Genomic DNA, 14,267 nt, shown 5'->3' on the forward strand with positions numbered 1-14,267 from the left:
GTCCCTTTAAACATGGAGGGGTGTGTGGTAAAGATATCCTTATTTTGGTGCATTATTCCAACGTTACTGATTATTACCACGGCGCAGGAGTGAAGCTGGACGAAAAAGAGGGTGAGTAGAAAAGCCTGGTGTAGTTAAGAGGGTGATGGTAGTGGTATTTAGGCCAATATGGAGGTGAAACAGCTGGCCCCTGTATGGCTGATGGCAGGGGAGGCGGCCACACCCCTCACTGCCTTGTAATATAGCGGTGTAAATGATATATTTGTCACATTCCCTCGTGTTTACCGTCCTGGTCATTCTTCATTTTTATTACTTTTTGCTTGGTTATTACAAGGCTAATGGAGAAAAGTAGGAAAAACTTCAATAACACGGCTTCGTAAATATATACGTAATGGTCAGTATCTTTTTTTTTTTTGTATTTATTTCCTTTTCTCACAGTCACTCATCACATATAGTCATGTTTGAGCCCAGTTGTGAAAGGGATGACTCATATCTTTCAAGAAAATGGATATTGTGAGATGAAAATGGTTAAAAAGACGAAAATTAAGTATTCCTGAAGGGCTGTTATTTATTTATTTAATTTTTGTTTATTTATTTATTTATTTTTTTTATTTTTTTATTTATTTATTTATTTATTTATTTATTATTTTTTTGGTGGGGGATTGCACTGTTTTTAGCGTCAGGATGGTGTATTTTCAGGGCAAGATTGTTTCGTGGAGGCGTCTTCATTATAATGTTTGCATCGCTGGGTTCAGGAGGGTATTTAGGAAAAATCAGGCTAGCTATTTTTAGGAAGTGCTAAGATATGATAGTCTTCTCACGCGTTTTGCCGGTATCTATATAAGGTCGTGGTTTCTTATCAACCTTTCCAACTTTCTCTTGTTTCACTCTCTTGTCCAGTGCTTCCTCTCCACAGGTCCTCTCTTAAGCCGCTCCGTATACAACCACCCCTTCGTCTTCATGGTCTCCCTCTTCGTCTTACTCCTTCAACCTGTAACTCCATCATCCCTCCACCAATCCGTTGTTCATCTCTCCTCGTACAGTTCATACCACTGAAGCCTTCTTGCATCTTCTCTCCCACTTGTGTCACCTTGGCTGCCCCTCTGATTCCCTCGTTTCTGATCTTATCGCTCCTCGTCACTCTCAACATCCATCGCACCATTCTCATTTCAGCCACTTTCATTTTTCTTTCTTGTGTATTCTTAACAGGCCACGTCTCCGAGCCATATATCATCGCTGGCCTCACCACTGAACGATATGCCATGCCATCATTCACTCTGGCACTAACCTTTCTATCACATATCATTTCAGAGCATTTCCTCCAATTAGACCTGCCTGCTTGTACTCTCCCATTTAATTCTCCATCCAGATACAACAGAGTAAGTAAAATGAAATCACATTATCGCATCTGATCTATTTCATCTACATTATCATCATCACCATCATCATCATCATTTTCATAATTTTTATCTTCAGCATAATTTATTAATATAAAGGAATTCTGATGGTAATTACTACAATATATTATAACCTCGATCATAATGCAGAAAATTATACATATGAATTTTAGATTATATCTTGGGTGTCATTATCAAGCAGACGGAGTGAACGCCAACCAGACCGTTTATTATGTATGAAATTCATGAGAGAAAGAGAGAGAGAGAGAGAGAGAGAGAGAGAGAGAGAGAGAGAGAGAGAGAGAGAGAGAGAGAGTAGGATTAGTATTCTCACGCACACACATACACACACACACACTCACACACCAAAAAATACACATGGCAACGTATTTTTGTGACAAGATATTGAATGTGTTTACATCAATTACGAGTGACCATCAGATGCATCATCAAACACGCATATTTAAAGGCGCGCTGCTTGGCTCTCATTCTACCTATGACACATCGAAATAAATATATAAATAACACCACATATGAGAGACTGACACCATACATTTATTTCCTCTTTAATAATTTTAGTTCAGGTAGTTTGTGAGTCATGTTTGCTGGAAGAGGAACAAGAAGGAACACAAAGAAAAAGAACACAAAGGAGGCTTAAGCAGCATCAGATCTCTTGGTCCTTACGAAGATAAATAAGAACAAGAACAAGGAGGGGGAGGAGAAGAAGGGGGCAGTGAATAGTAGTAAGGATAATGAAGCAGACGACGATGAGATACGAAAGGAGAATAAGAAGGAATAGGAGAAGGAGGCAGTGAAGGACAAAAGACCTATTTAAATGTATGATGAGGAAAACGACAAGATGAAGATGGAGAAAGGAAATGAAAGAAGAATATGAATGGAAAGGATGAGGAGGAAGAGAAAGAGTTATAAAGTGGAACAAGAGGATGGATGGAAGAGTAGCATTAAAAGAAACAAAAGGAACGTGATGAATAGATGAATGCGAAAATTATAGAAGTTGAGATAAATGATGAAAAGAGAAGAGAGTGATAAATAGGAATACGAAGAGAAAAATAAGAAATAGAAGGGGAAAGCCATAGAGAAAAGACGAGTTGGGGGAAAAAGGGGGTGAGAGAAGGGAAATGAATGAAAGAGTTACAGGTGCAGAGGTAAATGATGAATTAGTGAATTAATATGGGAACTGGTCACCCATGTACTGTTGAACTGATGCGCCCTCAACGAGGCTATTTATTTTCAATCAACATCAATCAATCCCCTACCCTGCCTTCCCTCCCCCTTCCTCTACAACACGCCGCACGCAGGTAGCAGTGTCACTAACCTCCCACCGCTACCAAACACACACACACACACACACACACACACACACACATTCATGCTTGCGATATATGTTTCAACACGTGTATCGCTCAGGAAAAAAATGTTCTTGCTGTAGTATAATTCTCTCTCTCTCTCTCTCTCTCTCTCTCTCTCTCTCTCTCTCTCTCTCTCTCTCTCTCTCTCTCTCTCTCTCTCTCTCTCTCCAGAAGCACCCTTAAGTTTCAGAACGCTTTTTTTTCATTACACACACACACACACACACACACACACACACACACACACACACACACACACACACACACACACACACACACACACACACACACACACACACACACACACACACACACACGTTTATACTCTCCCACTATTCAACATTTTCAGCGTTTCTTATCTCTCCTATCCATTGTTCGCATGCACATTACTCATTGAGTCGCTGGCCAGTGCATGTTCTTTCCACGGGCGAAACCTTTCCATGCGTTGTTGATAAATGAATTGCACATGTGTGGTTCATAGGTACGTGCGAACGCTCGAGTGAATTCTTTCTGTATTACTCTGTGTTACAAGTCAAAAGCACGGACTGAAAACACACACACACACACACACACACACACACACACACACACACACACACACAGCCTTGTAGCATCGCATTAAAATTCCTCGGACACAGGACATCGGGGGGTATTCGGTAATGACGATCAACGCTTCGCTAACGGCATAGAAAACGTAGTTCACGCGCCCGCTTCACGCAACGAAAACGGGAACAACAACTTTGAATTCCCGATACCACGAGGAGCGAGAATTAAAAGGCGCAAAACGGAGAGTTACACGCTAAACCTGACCTTCCTCTCTGAACGCCAGCTTGTGTGGAGGGCTTTTAAATGCAAGGCTGCGCTGTGTGTGTGTGTGTGTGTGTGTGTGTGTGTGTGTGTGTGTGTGTCTTGATAACTATTTTGTTTCAGCGACGTGACGTGAAATTATTACTGCTTCTACTACTACTACTACTACTACTACTACTACTACTACTACTACTACTACTACTACTACTACTATCAGTGCGGAGGTGTACGTTATCTCAAAGTCTCAAAAGCATCAATGTTTCTCTTTCTCCTCCCGTCTCTTGCTTCAGTTCTCGTTCCTCCTCTCCTTTATTGTTTATCTTTCTCCTTTTATTCCCTTCCTTCGTGCGTCCCTCCGTCGTTACAACACTTATCATTTATCTATACTCCTGGATTTCTCTCCTTTCCATTTCTAATCTTTCCTCCTCCTTTCCTCTATTGTTTACATATCTTTCATTCCCTCTCTCCCTCCCTCCCTCTCTCCACTCTTCTCCGCGTATTCAGCAGAAATATAACATGTTCCTTTATGTTACTGTAACTTTCATCTTTCCTTAAACCTTCATTACTATCACTCCTCCTCCTCCTCCTCTTCTTCCTCCTCACCTGCTGTACCCCCCTGTATGTTTCCAGCCACGTGCCTTACGACCGATAAACACGACCAGTGCGAATGTGAACACGTGTGCATAATCGCTTGATGTTATGTAAACTCTGAAGATGAAAACGTTGTGATACTGTCTGGCGAGAGGAATGGAGGATGGATATTACTGGACCGCCCTGGTGTTGTGTTATTATCACTACCTCACGCGTCCACAAACACCACTGCTTTTGTGATTATGCTTTGGGTGTTTAGGTCTGGTTCACGGGATTGTGGTGTGTGTGTGTGTGTGTGTGTGTGTGTGTGTGTGTGTGTGTGTGTGTGTGTGTGTTGACAGGGTAGTGAGTGGGTAGGGTGTAGAAATTGTAGTGGTTAAAGTAGTAGTAGTAGTATTAGTTGTTGTTGTTGTTGTTGTTGTTGTTGTTGTTGTTGTTGATGATAATGATGTTTATGTATCATTACTGCCAATAATACAGCAGAAATACTCTTAAGCTTGGAGAGGAAACCTTCAACAACAACAACACCACCACCACCACCACAATCACAACCACGCCTACCATTGCCGCCCCCATTATAACAAATAGAGGCATCATCATTAGTGACCGGGCTGTACAAAATGATGCGTGCCTTTAATTATATCTGAGGTAATGATCACCATTCGCGCAGCATTACACGGAGGACTGAGCTAATGGTGGTGTTGTCATGCCCTTCTGTTTGACTGATTGAGAGAGAGAGAGAGAGAGAGAGAGAGAGAGAGAGAGAGAGAGAGAGAGAGAGAGAGAGAGAGAGAGATCAGTACCATATTAATATCCTCTATCAGGTGGGATTATTTTGCACTACGCTCTGTCAGTTTTAAGTTCGCTCTCTTTTTATAGGATTCTCGCTCTTTTTATCTTTCATTATAGTGAGGCGATAATAGCTGACCTTTTAACTCTTTATTTGTATGTTTATTTATGAAGTAAGTATCCTTGACCGTCCGGGCGCGTTGAGGTAATTAAAAATGAAAATAATATTACTAGATTACGCTGCTCATGAAGATTTTAATCCTGTGAACGACGTATTCTCTCTCTCTCTCTCTCTCTCTCTCTCTCTCTCTCTCTCTCTCTCTCTCTCTCTCTCTCTCTCTCTCTCTCTCTCTCTCTCTCTCTCAGTAATCATAATGGGTTCGGTTTTGATGCAGTAAGGTTTTAAAACATAGCAGCTGGATCCCAAATGGAGCGGTAGATGAATGGAATGCACTCAGTAATCAGGTCGTTAGTGGCGCTTTACAAGACAATTAGACACATGCGAGGAAGATAGGGGGAATAAGTGACTATGTCTTTTACAGAGACCGCAACGTGTAGGCTGGATGGTTCTCTCTCTCTCTCTCTCTCTCTCTCTCTCTCTCTCTCTCTCTCTCTCTCTCTCTCTCTCTCTCTCTGGTGCTCCATCTCGCCGCCCTTACCTGACCTAGTGTCGCCATAATGCAGGACAGGTTAATCAGCTCACCTGTGTTTAGGGAGTCGCGTCAGGTGTAAATACTAATTAGCCGCCAAATTTATGACTGCCAAAAAATGAAGTTGACCCCTCCCTGACCCCCCTATCCTCCCTTCTGTCCCCCGCTACCCTTTCCCCCCGTCTCTCTCTCTCTCTCTCTCTCTCTCTCTCTCTCTCTCTCTCTCTCTCTCTCTCTCTCTCTCTCTCTCTCTCTCTCTCTCTCTCTCTCTCTACTTTTCTGATTTTCCTATATTCTACTCTTCGCTTTATTATCCTTCTTCCTTCTCTCCTCTCTCCTCCTCTCCTCTCCTCTCCTCTCCTCGCCTCTCCTCTCTTACGTCCACGCTCTCTCTTGTCATTAGCAGCAGGTTAGTGATTGATGGTTGCTGAAGTGTGTGTGTGTGTGTGTGTGTGTGTGTGTGTGTGTGTGTGTGTGTGTGTGTGTGTGTGTGTGTGTGGTTGGTTGGGAGACTGGGTGGACGGGTGAGAGAGAGAGAGAGAGAGAGAGAGAGAGAGAATGGCAGAAACCAGTTAATGTAGCGTGTCTTCAGAGGGAGGGAAGGAATGGACGAGGAAAAGAGGGAAGGACGAGGACGAGGAGGAGATGGAGGAGGAGGAGGAGGAGGAGGAGGAGGAGGAGGAGGAGGAAGCAGGTCTTTGTTATTGCCACAATTTCCTGAGTCCCTCCAACCGAAGCCAGTTAAAGAGTGGGGAGGAAAGAGGTCCCTCCTCCTCCTCCTCCTCCTCCTCCTCCTCCTCCTCCTCCTCCTCCTCCTCCTCCTCCTCCTCCTCCTCCTCCTCCACCTCCTCCTCCTCCTCCTTCCTTGTCTCCTTGATGCAGTATATGAGGAACTAAATCTCACTTTTAATGGAGTTTTTAGCCATCTTGCCACGGCGATATTGTCCTTAGGCTCTCTATAGGCCTATGGCAGAGAGAGAGAGAGAGAGAGAGAGAGAGAGAGAGAGAGAGAGAGAGAGAGAGAGAGAGAGAGAGAGAGATTTGTTCGTCCTACATCACCTGAATTCATTACTTATACATACATATATACATACATACATAACTACATACATACATACATAAATAAATACATATATAGATATTCATGCATCCGGTGACAGTTACAGTGACGTCTTACATTCCGTATCGTTCCCATGGTTACTTGTTTCTTTCTCACGCTCTACCTACACTGGTCAGAAAAGGAATGTATTTACCGTGTGTGTGTGTGTGTAGGCGCTCCTCCTACATAACGGCTTGAAAATACTAGTACGTTGAGTGAAAGAATGTTTGTTTTCCCTTAGCATGTTTCCACAGTCGTCAGTAATCTCTCTCTCTCTCTCTCTCTCTCTCTCTCTCTCTCTCTCTCTCTCTCTCTCTCTCTCTCTCTCTCTCTCTCTCTCTCTCTCTCTCTCAGTCATTTTCAGTCCTCGTTTCAGAGTAAGCCATTGCCAACTTTTCGACGCCCTCTCCTGGCTTGTTTTTCCTTGCCGCATTGGTAATTGGTGTTTGCCGGGGTATTTTCATGACTGCAATGGTAGTTTGACAAAGATTCTGCATCAGTAATGGGAAAACATCGGTAAGGACTCAACTACTAATCTTTGTGGCGTTTCAATGTTCAATTCAATTCAATTCAATATTCTTTATTCACACAAGATGTGTACACAAACTAAAATACATACTAAAACTAAAAGAAAGAAAAACATTTCATTTAATTATTAAAAAAAAAAAAAAAGACATAAATTTATACTAAATTAGACAATATCATACTGAATCCGACGTCACTCGGTGCACAAAGCATCAATCAACATCTTAGTTTCCCTTACATCTAAGATTGTGGTATCACATCTATCCCTCATCAAACACAATTCACGAATTTGTGCACCAGTCCGTGCAAGTTCGTACTGGTCACACTGCAGCTGCGTCCAAACCTTATTGATGTCTCCAATATTCATATTAAATTTGTATGAAAGATATCTTACATTACTGCCCATTATTGAATGTCTTCCATAAACCCCCATTCTTCCTATTGTTCTTATAACCATATTGTCTGATGTTAATATTTGGTTTATAAAAGCAATCTCCCGTTTTGCGAACCACATTTCTGGGGGCATAACATTAGCAATGTGAGGAAGCAGACTACAGTGTGTGGTCCAGGGCAGCTTCCACACTCGACGCACTGCAACCCTCCACGCTCGGTACACCGCTTCCATGCTACCATCACACACATTTAAAAGTTGACTACCATAAAAACTAGAACAATATTTAAAAAACAAAGTATTTCTTACATGTGACAGTCCACCCTTAAAACGGGATAAAAATGAATTACATTGTCGATAAAAATCAGTCACACATTTAGAAGTATCACATTTAAAAATATTTCTTCCTAAAACATTTCCCAGGTGTACAATTTCCTCCATAATATCAATAGTTTTACCATTAATTTCTACATTAGGAATTATATTACTTCTTTTATTACCGTGGAAAACTATTAATTTGCTTTTCTTTTCGTTATACACAATGTCATATCTCGATGCATAATCTACACAGATGCTTATCATCTTCTTGAGAGCAAAAACACTTGGTGCTAGACCTTTTAGGTCATCAGCAAACCCGAAGGCTCCTGCATAGGTGCCACCCATGTAGCAGCCAACGCCAGAGTCTCGCAATTCCGTGAGTAACCCGTCTACATAAACACAATACAGTATAGGAGAGATCACACCACCTTGTTTGACTCCATTACTCACTTCAAATGTACTAGACAGTAAGTCATTCCATCTTACGCTTAGTTTTTGATTTACGTACATGTTTAACAATAATCTACATATAAGAGGACATACATTACGTTTCAATAGAATATCAAATAATTTGCAATAATTAACTCTGTCGAAAGCCTTGCTTGCATCTAAAGTAAACCCATAAACAGTTGTACCTTTAGATACATAATAAGACACAGTTTCTCTCACCATTGCTGTACACATAGTAGAGGATGTTCCTTCTTTGAACCCAAACTGCAAATCATTGGTCAATAGTTTATCCCTTTCTCTCATCAATACAATATTATCCAGTATTTTACTCATCAAACTACTAAGAGTAATCGCTCTGTAATTTTCACTGGTATTAAGATTTGCCCAACGACCTTTAGGAAGCGGTATCATAACCCCTTTCATCATGCTGTGGGGAGAGAAACCGTGCCTCAACATGGCTGAAAACAGTACAGACAAGTGTCCGTATAACACATCACCAGCATGTATGAGATGGTCAGACATCAGGTCACCCTCACCTTCTCCCTTTCCAGGCCTCACTCTCCGCAGTGCTTGACGCACCTCATCAGGCGTAATCAAAAGTATACTTTCATTACTATTTTTCTGACAAGAAATTACACTGTTGATGGCAGATTTTAAGCTATCCATCTCATTTGTATCGTATGAGGTACTGTTGTAAAGCTCTTCAAACTTTCCTTTAAATAAATCAGCTATATCTTTAGGACAATGTTTTCCATCAACTGCCTTAGGCGTTTTTTTCTTCTGTTTTCCCTTGTTTCTTACAGATCTCCAAAACTGTCTACCAGAAGCACTAGCCTGCAAACTCTCAGCTAATTTCTCTGTAGTTATTAACTCTTCTTGCTTTATAACCATCTTGCGTGCTTGGTGATAACATTTACGTGTTGTACGGCGTATTTCGGCAATGAGACCTTGCTGAGGTCGTTCACTGTCTACCCATAACCTGTGCCAAAACAAAGCAGTGCGAAAATAACCCTCAACACAATCATTCCAGCCTGGCACAATTTTCTTAACTCTCCCACAATTTGTCCTTGGTATACACTCTTTACTTGCCTTTATAAGTGCATTGGTGATATGATCATAAAATGCTGCTATTTCCATTTCATGCTGGGTGCACATATTATTTCTACACATTAACATATCTTCCGGTAGGGGAACATTTAACAGATATCCAGTGACTAACTCTTTATACCTTAATATATCCTCAGTATTTGCCTTATGCCAACATATGCGCTCGAAGGTCTCATGCTCAATATTTTCCACATTATAAGAAATAGTAACATCTAAAACACACTTTATAGCTATATGGTCTGATGGATTGTTTACAGAATCAATAGTAGTATAAGTCTGAAGGAAGTTAGATATATTGTCTGATATCAAAAAATGATCTATCAGGGATTTAAAATTATTTCCTTTACTGCAATAAGTATAAGCAACTGTGGATAAGGCATCATTATCACAACAATAAAACCTGTACTCATCGATAAATTTAACAAAGGCCCGTGTCTGGGGCGTAACACGGCTAAAATCAGTATTAAAATCACCACCTACTAATATAAAATCTATATCATTACTAAGACTAAGAACTGCTATATCACTCAGTATATTTACATATTCATTCACATTTTGGTCACTTCTTTGATCATCACAGGGCATATATACACATATCACCAAACCCGTTTGTTCTGGTAAATGAACTCGAACAGCACACAATCGTTTGGATTCATAAGGTACAGGAGTGACACGAAACCGCTTGGAGTCACGCCACAGGATGGCTGCTCCGCCGTGCGGCCTACCCCGCACCAGCCGACCCTCCTCCATGGCGCTGACCCCGTGCACATTCACACCCTCACCCACTCCATAAAACCAATCAAGCTGACTCATAAACAAACCATGCTCCTGGATTAAAAAAAAATCACTTTGATTATAAAGCTCACTTAGGAACGGTGCCCTTAAATCATCTGCATATTCACAATTATATGAAACACACGTTAAATTTCTACTGTCTTCCATTTTCATGAAATTGTACAAAAACATTAATTCCTATTTCTCCACTTTTCAACACAAACGCCTTGAGGCCAAATATCAGGTGACAACACTTTAATTTTGTCTCCCACAGAAACTGATAGCTTATATGATTTAAATATGGAATGTTCATTAGATACTAACTGCAATTCAAAATCATTGATTCCCTTGTCTCTTATATAATCCTTTATAACCTGATCATCAGTGTTACTCACAACTCGCGAGAGAAAAAAATCCCTCCTTGGGGGTGGCGCGCCCTTAAACATGTTACTGGTCGCACTACCCTGCACACGCCGCCTGCCGCCCTGCCTGGGATTTTCCCCTACATGGCGGGGCAGGAATCCTCCTCCAGGCTGTCGAGGGGGGTTTGATTTGACAGGCTTGCCGTTAGGTCCCACTGTTATCCATGGATTACCGTTCCTATGAGCGCCAACCGTTCTTGGAGCGCCGGTACCCCGAAGCGGCAACGCCCCATCTCTTGAGACACTTCCATTCCCAGACGACGATCCAAGACCACCACCATCACCACCGCGCGTTGCATCGACGCCGTGTTGCTCGCTACCAACCTCGTCGTCACCACGCCCTCCAGTCACCACACGTGAAGTATCACTGTCACGGTCTCCGCCATCGTCGACACCGCTCACTCTTGGTTCAGCGTCACCATTTGCCGTTGCAGCATCACCATCGGACATTCCATTATTCAGGCCAACACTTGCTTCCTGAAATTGACTAACAGCTTCATCATCCCGTCCTGATGGTTCATCCTCTGTCTCCGACTGCGTATAATGCCTTCTACAAAGATCTCTCTGTGATAAATTATTTCTGCTGCATCCTCTGGGTAGGCTGTTACCAGATGTGACACCAGCATAAGAGGGTGGTTCTGCAACTAGATTTGTGACAACAGTCTCCATTTCTTCTTGTGTGTTTTTTTATACGTCACACTGCATCTTGATTGCAGATTATTTCAGCCTTTGCTTCACTCATATTATCCTCCAAACGGTGCACCCTTTCTTGGAGAGCCATTATCAGCTGGTGATTAGCGTAAGGATCAATGTCTTTTGGATCACATTTCGGCAGTCGGTTCAAGTCTTTAGCTACGAAGGATGTAGATACTTCTTTGCCATCCAGCTCCATCATAACTGTCAGGATGTCATCCACAGTAGACTCACTTTTCGTTTTACCGGGTACATTACGCCTCTTTTAATTTTGTGACTAATCAGTTCATCGTACTTATAGACAAGTATTTCCTTCGCAACAGTTATCTCAGGTTCACTAAAGTGGCGTAACACCACTTCAGCAATATTATTTCGGGTAGATCTGTGAATATGAAACTGCACGAAGCACAAAAGCTCGTTCAAAACATATTCACCATCACTGTGGCTTCCAGATAACTCAGTTTCACTTGAACCTTTATTTGCTTCACTTTGGGCTTCACCTGAGTCATTCATGGCTTCTTATCAGTGACGTGGCTCTGACGTCACCAACAACACTGACGTAGGATTCCTGGCCGAATGCTATTGGATGGTAGGCCACAGATATTCAAGCTTTCATTTCTTAAAATCCACTGTCTTATCAAGCAGTTTGCATCACTCGGCCGTACCTCTATAACTTCATGGTGGGGTGTTGGGCATGCAGTCACTCGTAAATGCCTTAAAAACCCGGAATTTCACCAGAGATTCACCAGCAGGGTTTGTTGACAGCCAACCATCATGGCGGACGGCAGTAGTGAGTAGTGAGTAGTGAGTAGTGTAGTCGTTATGAGAGAAAGAAGCGATTGAAGGTCCAGGGAGATAGTTATTCCTCCCTTGTCTTTGTTGAATTTGTTGTTTATCTCTTCCTCTTCCCTTATTTAATCATTTATCTGCTATTATATCTTAGCTGATAAAGAAATGAGCCAGTATCTTCAGGTCTTCACCCTCTCATGCTTCCTTGACCCTTCCTTCCCTGCTGTACAAGACAATATTTATTCCTTCATGACTACATACAATATTGTACTAATGAATTGAAATAGAATCTTTAGGTCTCCATTTTATCTTGCTTTCTTGATCTAACTCCTTCCCTCTGCTGTACAAGACTCTGCATTTTTTCTCGACCTAGCTCCTTTGCTCAGCTGTATACAATAATATTTATTCACCCATTACTACAATCTATATCCCTAGTACTAATGAAAAATTGAACCAGAATCCTTAAATTTCCACTCTCTCCTGCTTTCTCCACCTAACTCCTTCCCTCCCTGCTGCACAAGTCTCAATACTTATTCCTCCTTTACTGTATCCATTATGCTAGTGAAGATCAAACCATTGTCTTCAGGTCTTCATTCTTTACTGGTTCCTCGACGTTGCTACGTTCATCACTTTTTCCTTACATTATCCGTTACACAAGACTCGATGTTTATTTGTGTCTACTGTTAACGCCATCGTGGTAAGGAGAATCGAAACACCGCATACAGTTTACCCTCTCCTGGTTCTTCGATCTTCCTAATTTTGTCTTCCTTCTCCAACTCTTCTCCATTGCAAGGCTATATTTATTCTTCATCATCAAACTGTTCGATTTTACTACAGGATTAAGGTACATATATAGTTCATGCTACCCTGATTCTTCGATCTTGCTAAGTTTGTCTTCCTATTCCTTCTCTTCCCCATTGCACGACTGTATTCATCATTATCATTATCATCATTATCATCATTATCGTCATCAGTCTCTTCGTTCCTACTCCAGAATGAAGGCTTTCTCTAAACCTTCCTCCCTTATCTCTTACCTGTCCGTGTATTCATGTCTATTATATATATATATATCGTCTGTTATTCTGTTATTATTAATGCAGGAACTTGTGTCTTTAAATATTCATCCTCGCCAAGGTTAAGCTTCGGAATTATGTACCGCCTCCTTCCCTCCCCTGCGTGGGTGACTCTATACTTAGCAACATGTTCTGAAACGCATCTGCGCCTCACCTCCATAATTTTTAAAAGGCTTCAGCTAAAGTTACACGGATTTTTTAATTTTCTTTTATGGTTCTGATAACGGATTGACTATTATTAACAGTAGAATCATTCTTAACAACTCGGCTCATCATCTCTGTGGCCTTGGAAAATACTGGTGGTAAGAGAGCAAAGAGTTTCAAAATATTGGTCTTTCTCCCATGCCTGTTATCCTGCCCCTCTTAATAACACAGGTATTGACTAGTATCTTCAGACATTCACCCTTAGTAAGTTATTAAATGATCTACCTTTATTTTTACCACCTGCACACACCTCAGACTGTATTCAAGGTTTCTGAGACAGGCTGGTCCGTGGGGAAGCCGTAACGTTGGAAGTAAATGTATTTTATATAGCTACCCTGGTGCTTTTATTCATCTACATTCAAGGTATTGTAGAATTGTAATATTAGCACATTAGAGCAAAACTTACGTGTCTTAACAATACACGTCATTTTTCTTTGCAATCTTTATAATCTTGAATTTAACACTCCTGGTTTTTCCCCTCACGCGTATCACAACTCACTGCTTTAGTGTTAAAATACAATATGGAAGTTAAAAAGACACTCCGCTATACGTCATAAAAGCACGGACACCCAGGCAACAGAGAGAGAGAGAGAGAGAGAGAGAGAGAGAGAGAGAGAGAGAGAGAGAGAGAGAGAGAGAGAAATAGGAGGAATTGTGCGTTTTGAATATCACACTGAAAAATGATAGGATAGAAATATAATTGTTTTATCTTTACCAAGCATCGCAGCTTACACCAGATCAGTCTGAGTGATTAATTATGCTTATTTTGTCAAAGGGCTCACAGAGGATTAAGCTGCGCGTATCATGAAGAAGAGGAA

The 14,267-nt window shown here is 41.4% G+C and overlaps 1 long non-coding RNA gene across 1 annotated transcript in view; it reads left to right on the forward strand.

Annotated features, from left to right (window-relative positions):
- Positions 1 to 14,267, forward strand: part of LOC135114723 (uncharacterized) — a 77,533-nt gene continuing 63,266 nt past the window's right edge. The window contains exon 1 of the long non-coding RNA XR_010275653.1: positions 1 to 111. This is a non-coding gene — a long non-coding RNA (uncharacterized LOC135114723). The remainder of the gene's footprint in view (positions 112 to 14,267) is intronic.

The sequence above is a fragment of the Scylla paramamosain genome, chromosome 28 (assembly GCF_035594125.1).
Source record: "Scylla paramamosain isolate STU-SP2022 chromosome 28, ASM3559412v1, whole genome shotgun sequence".
Classification (NCBI taxonomy): Eukaryota; Metazoa; Arthropoda; class Malacostraca; order Decapoda; family Portunidae; genus Scylla; species Scylla paramamosain.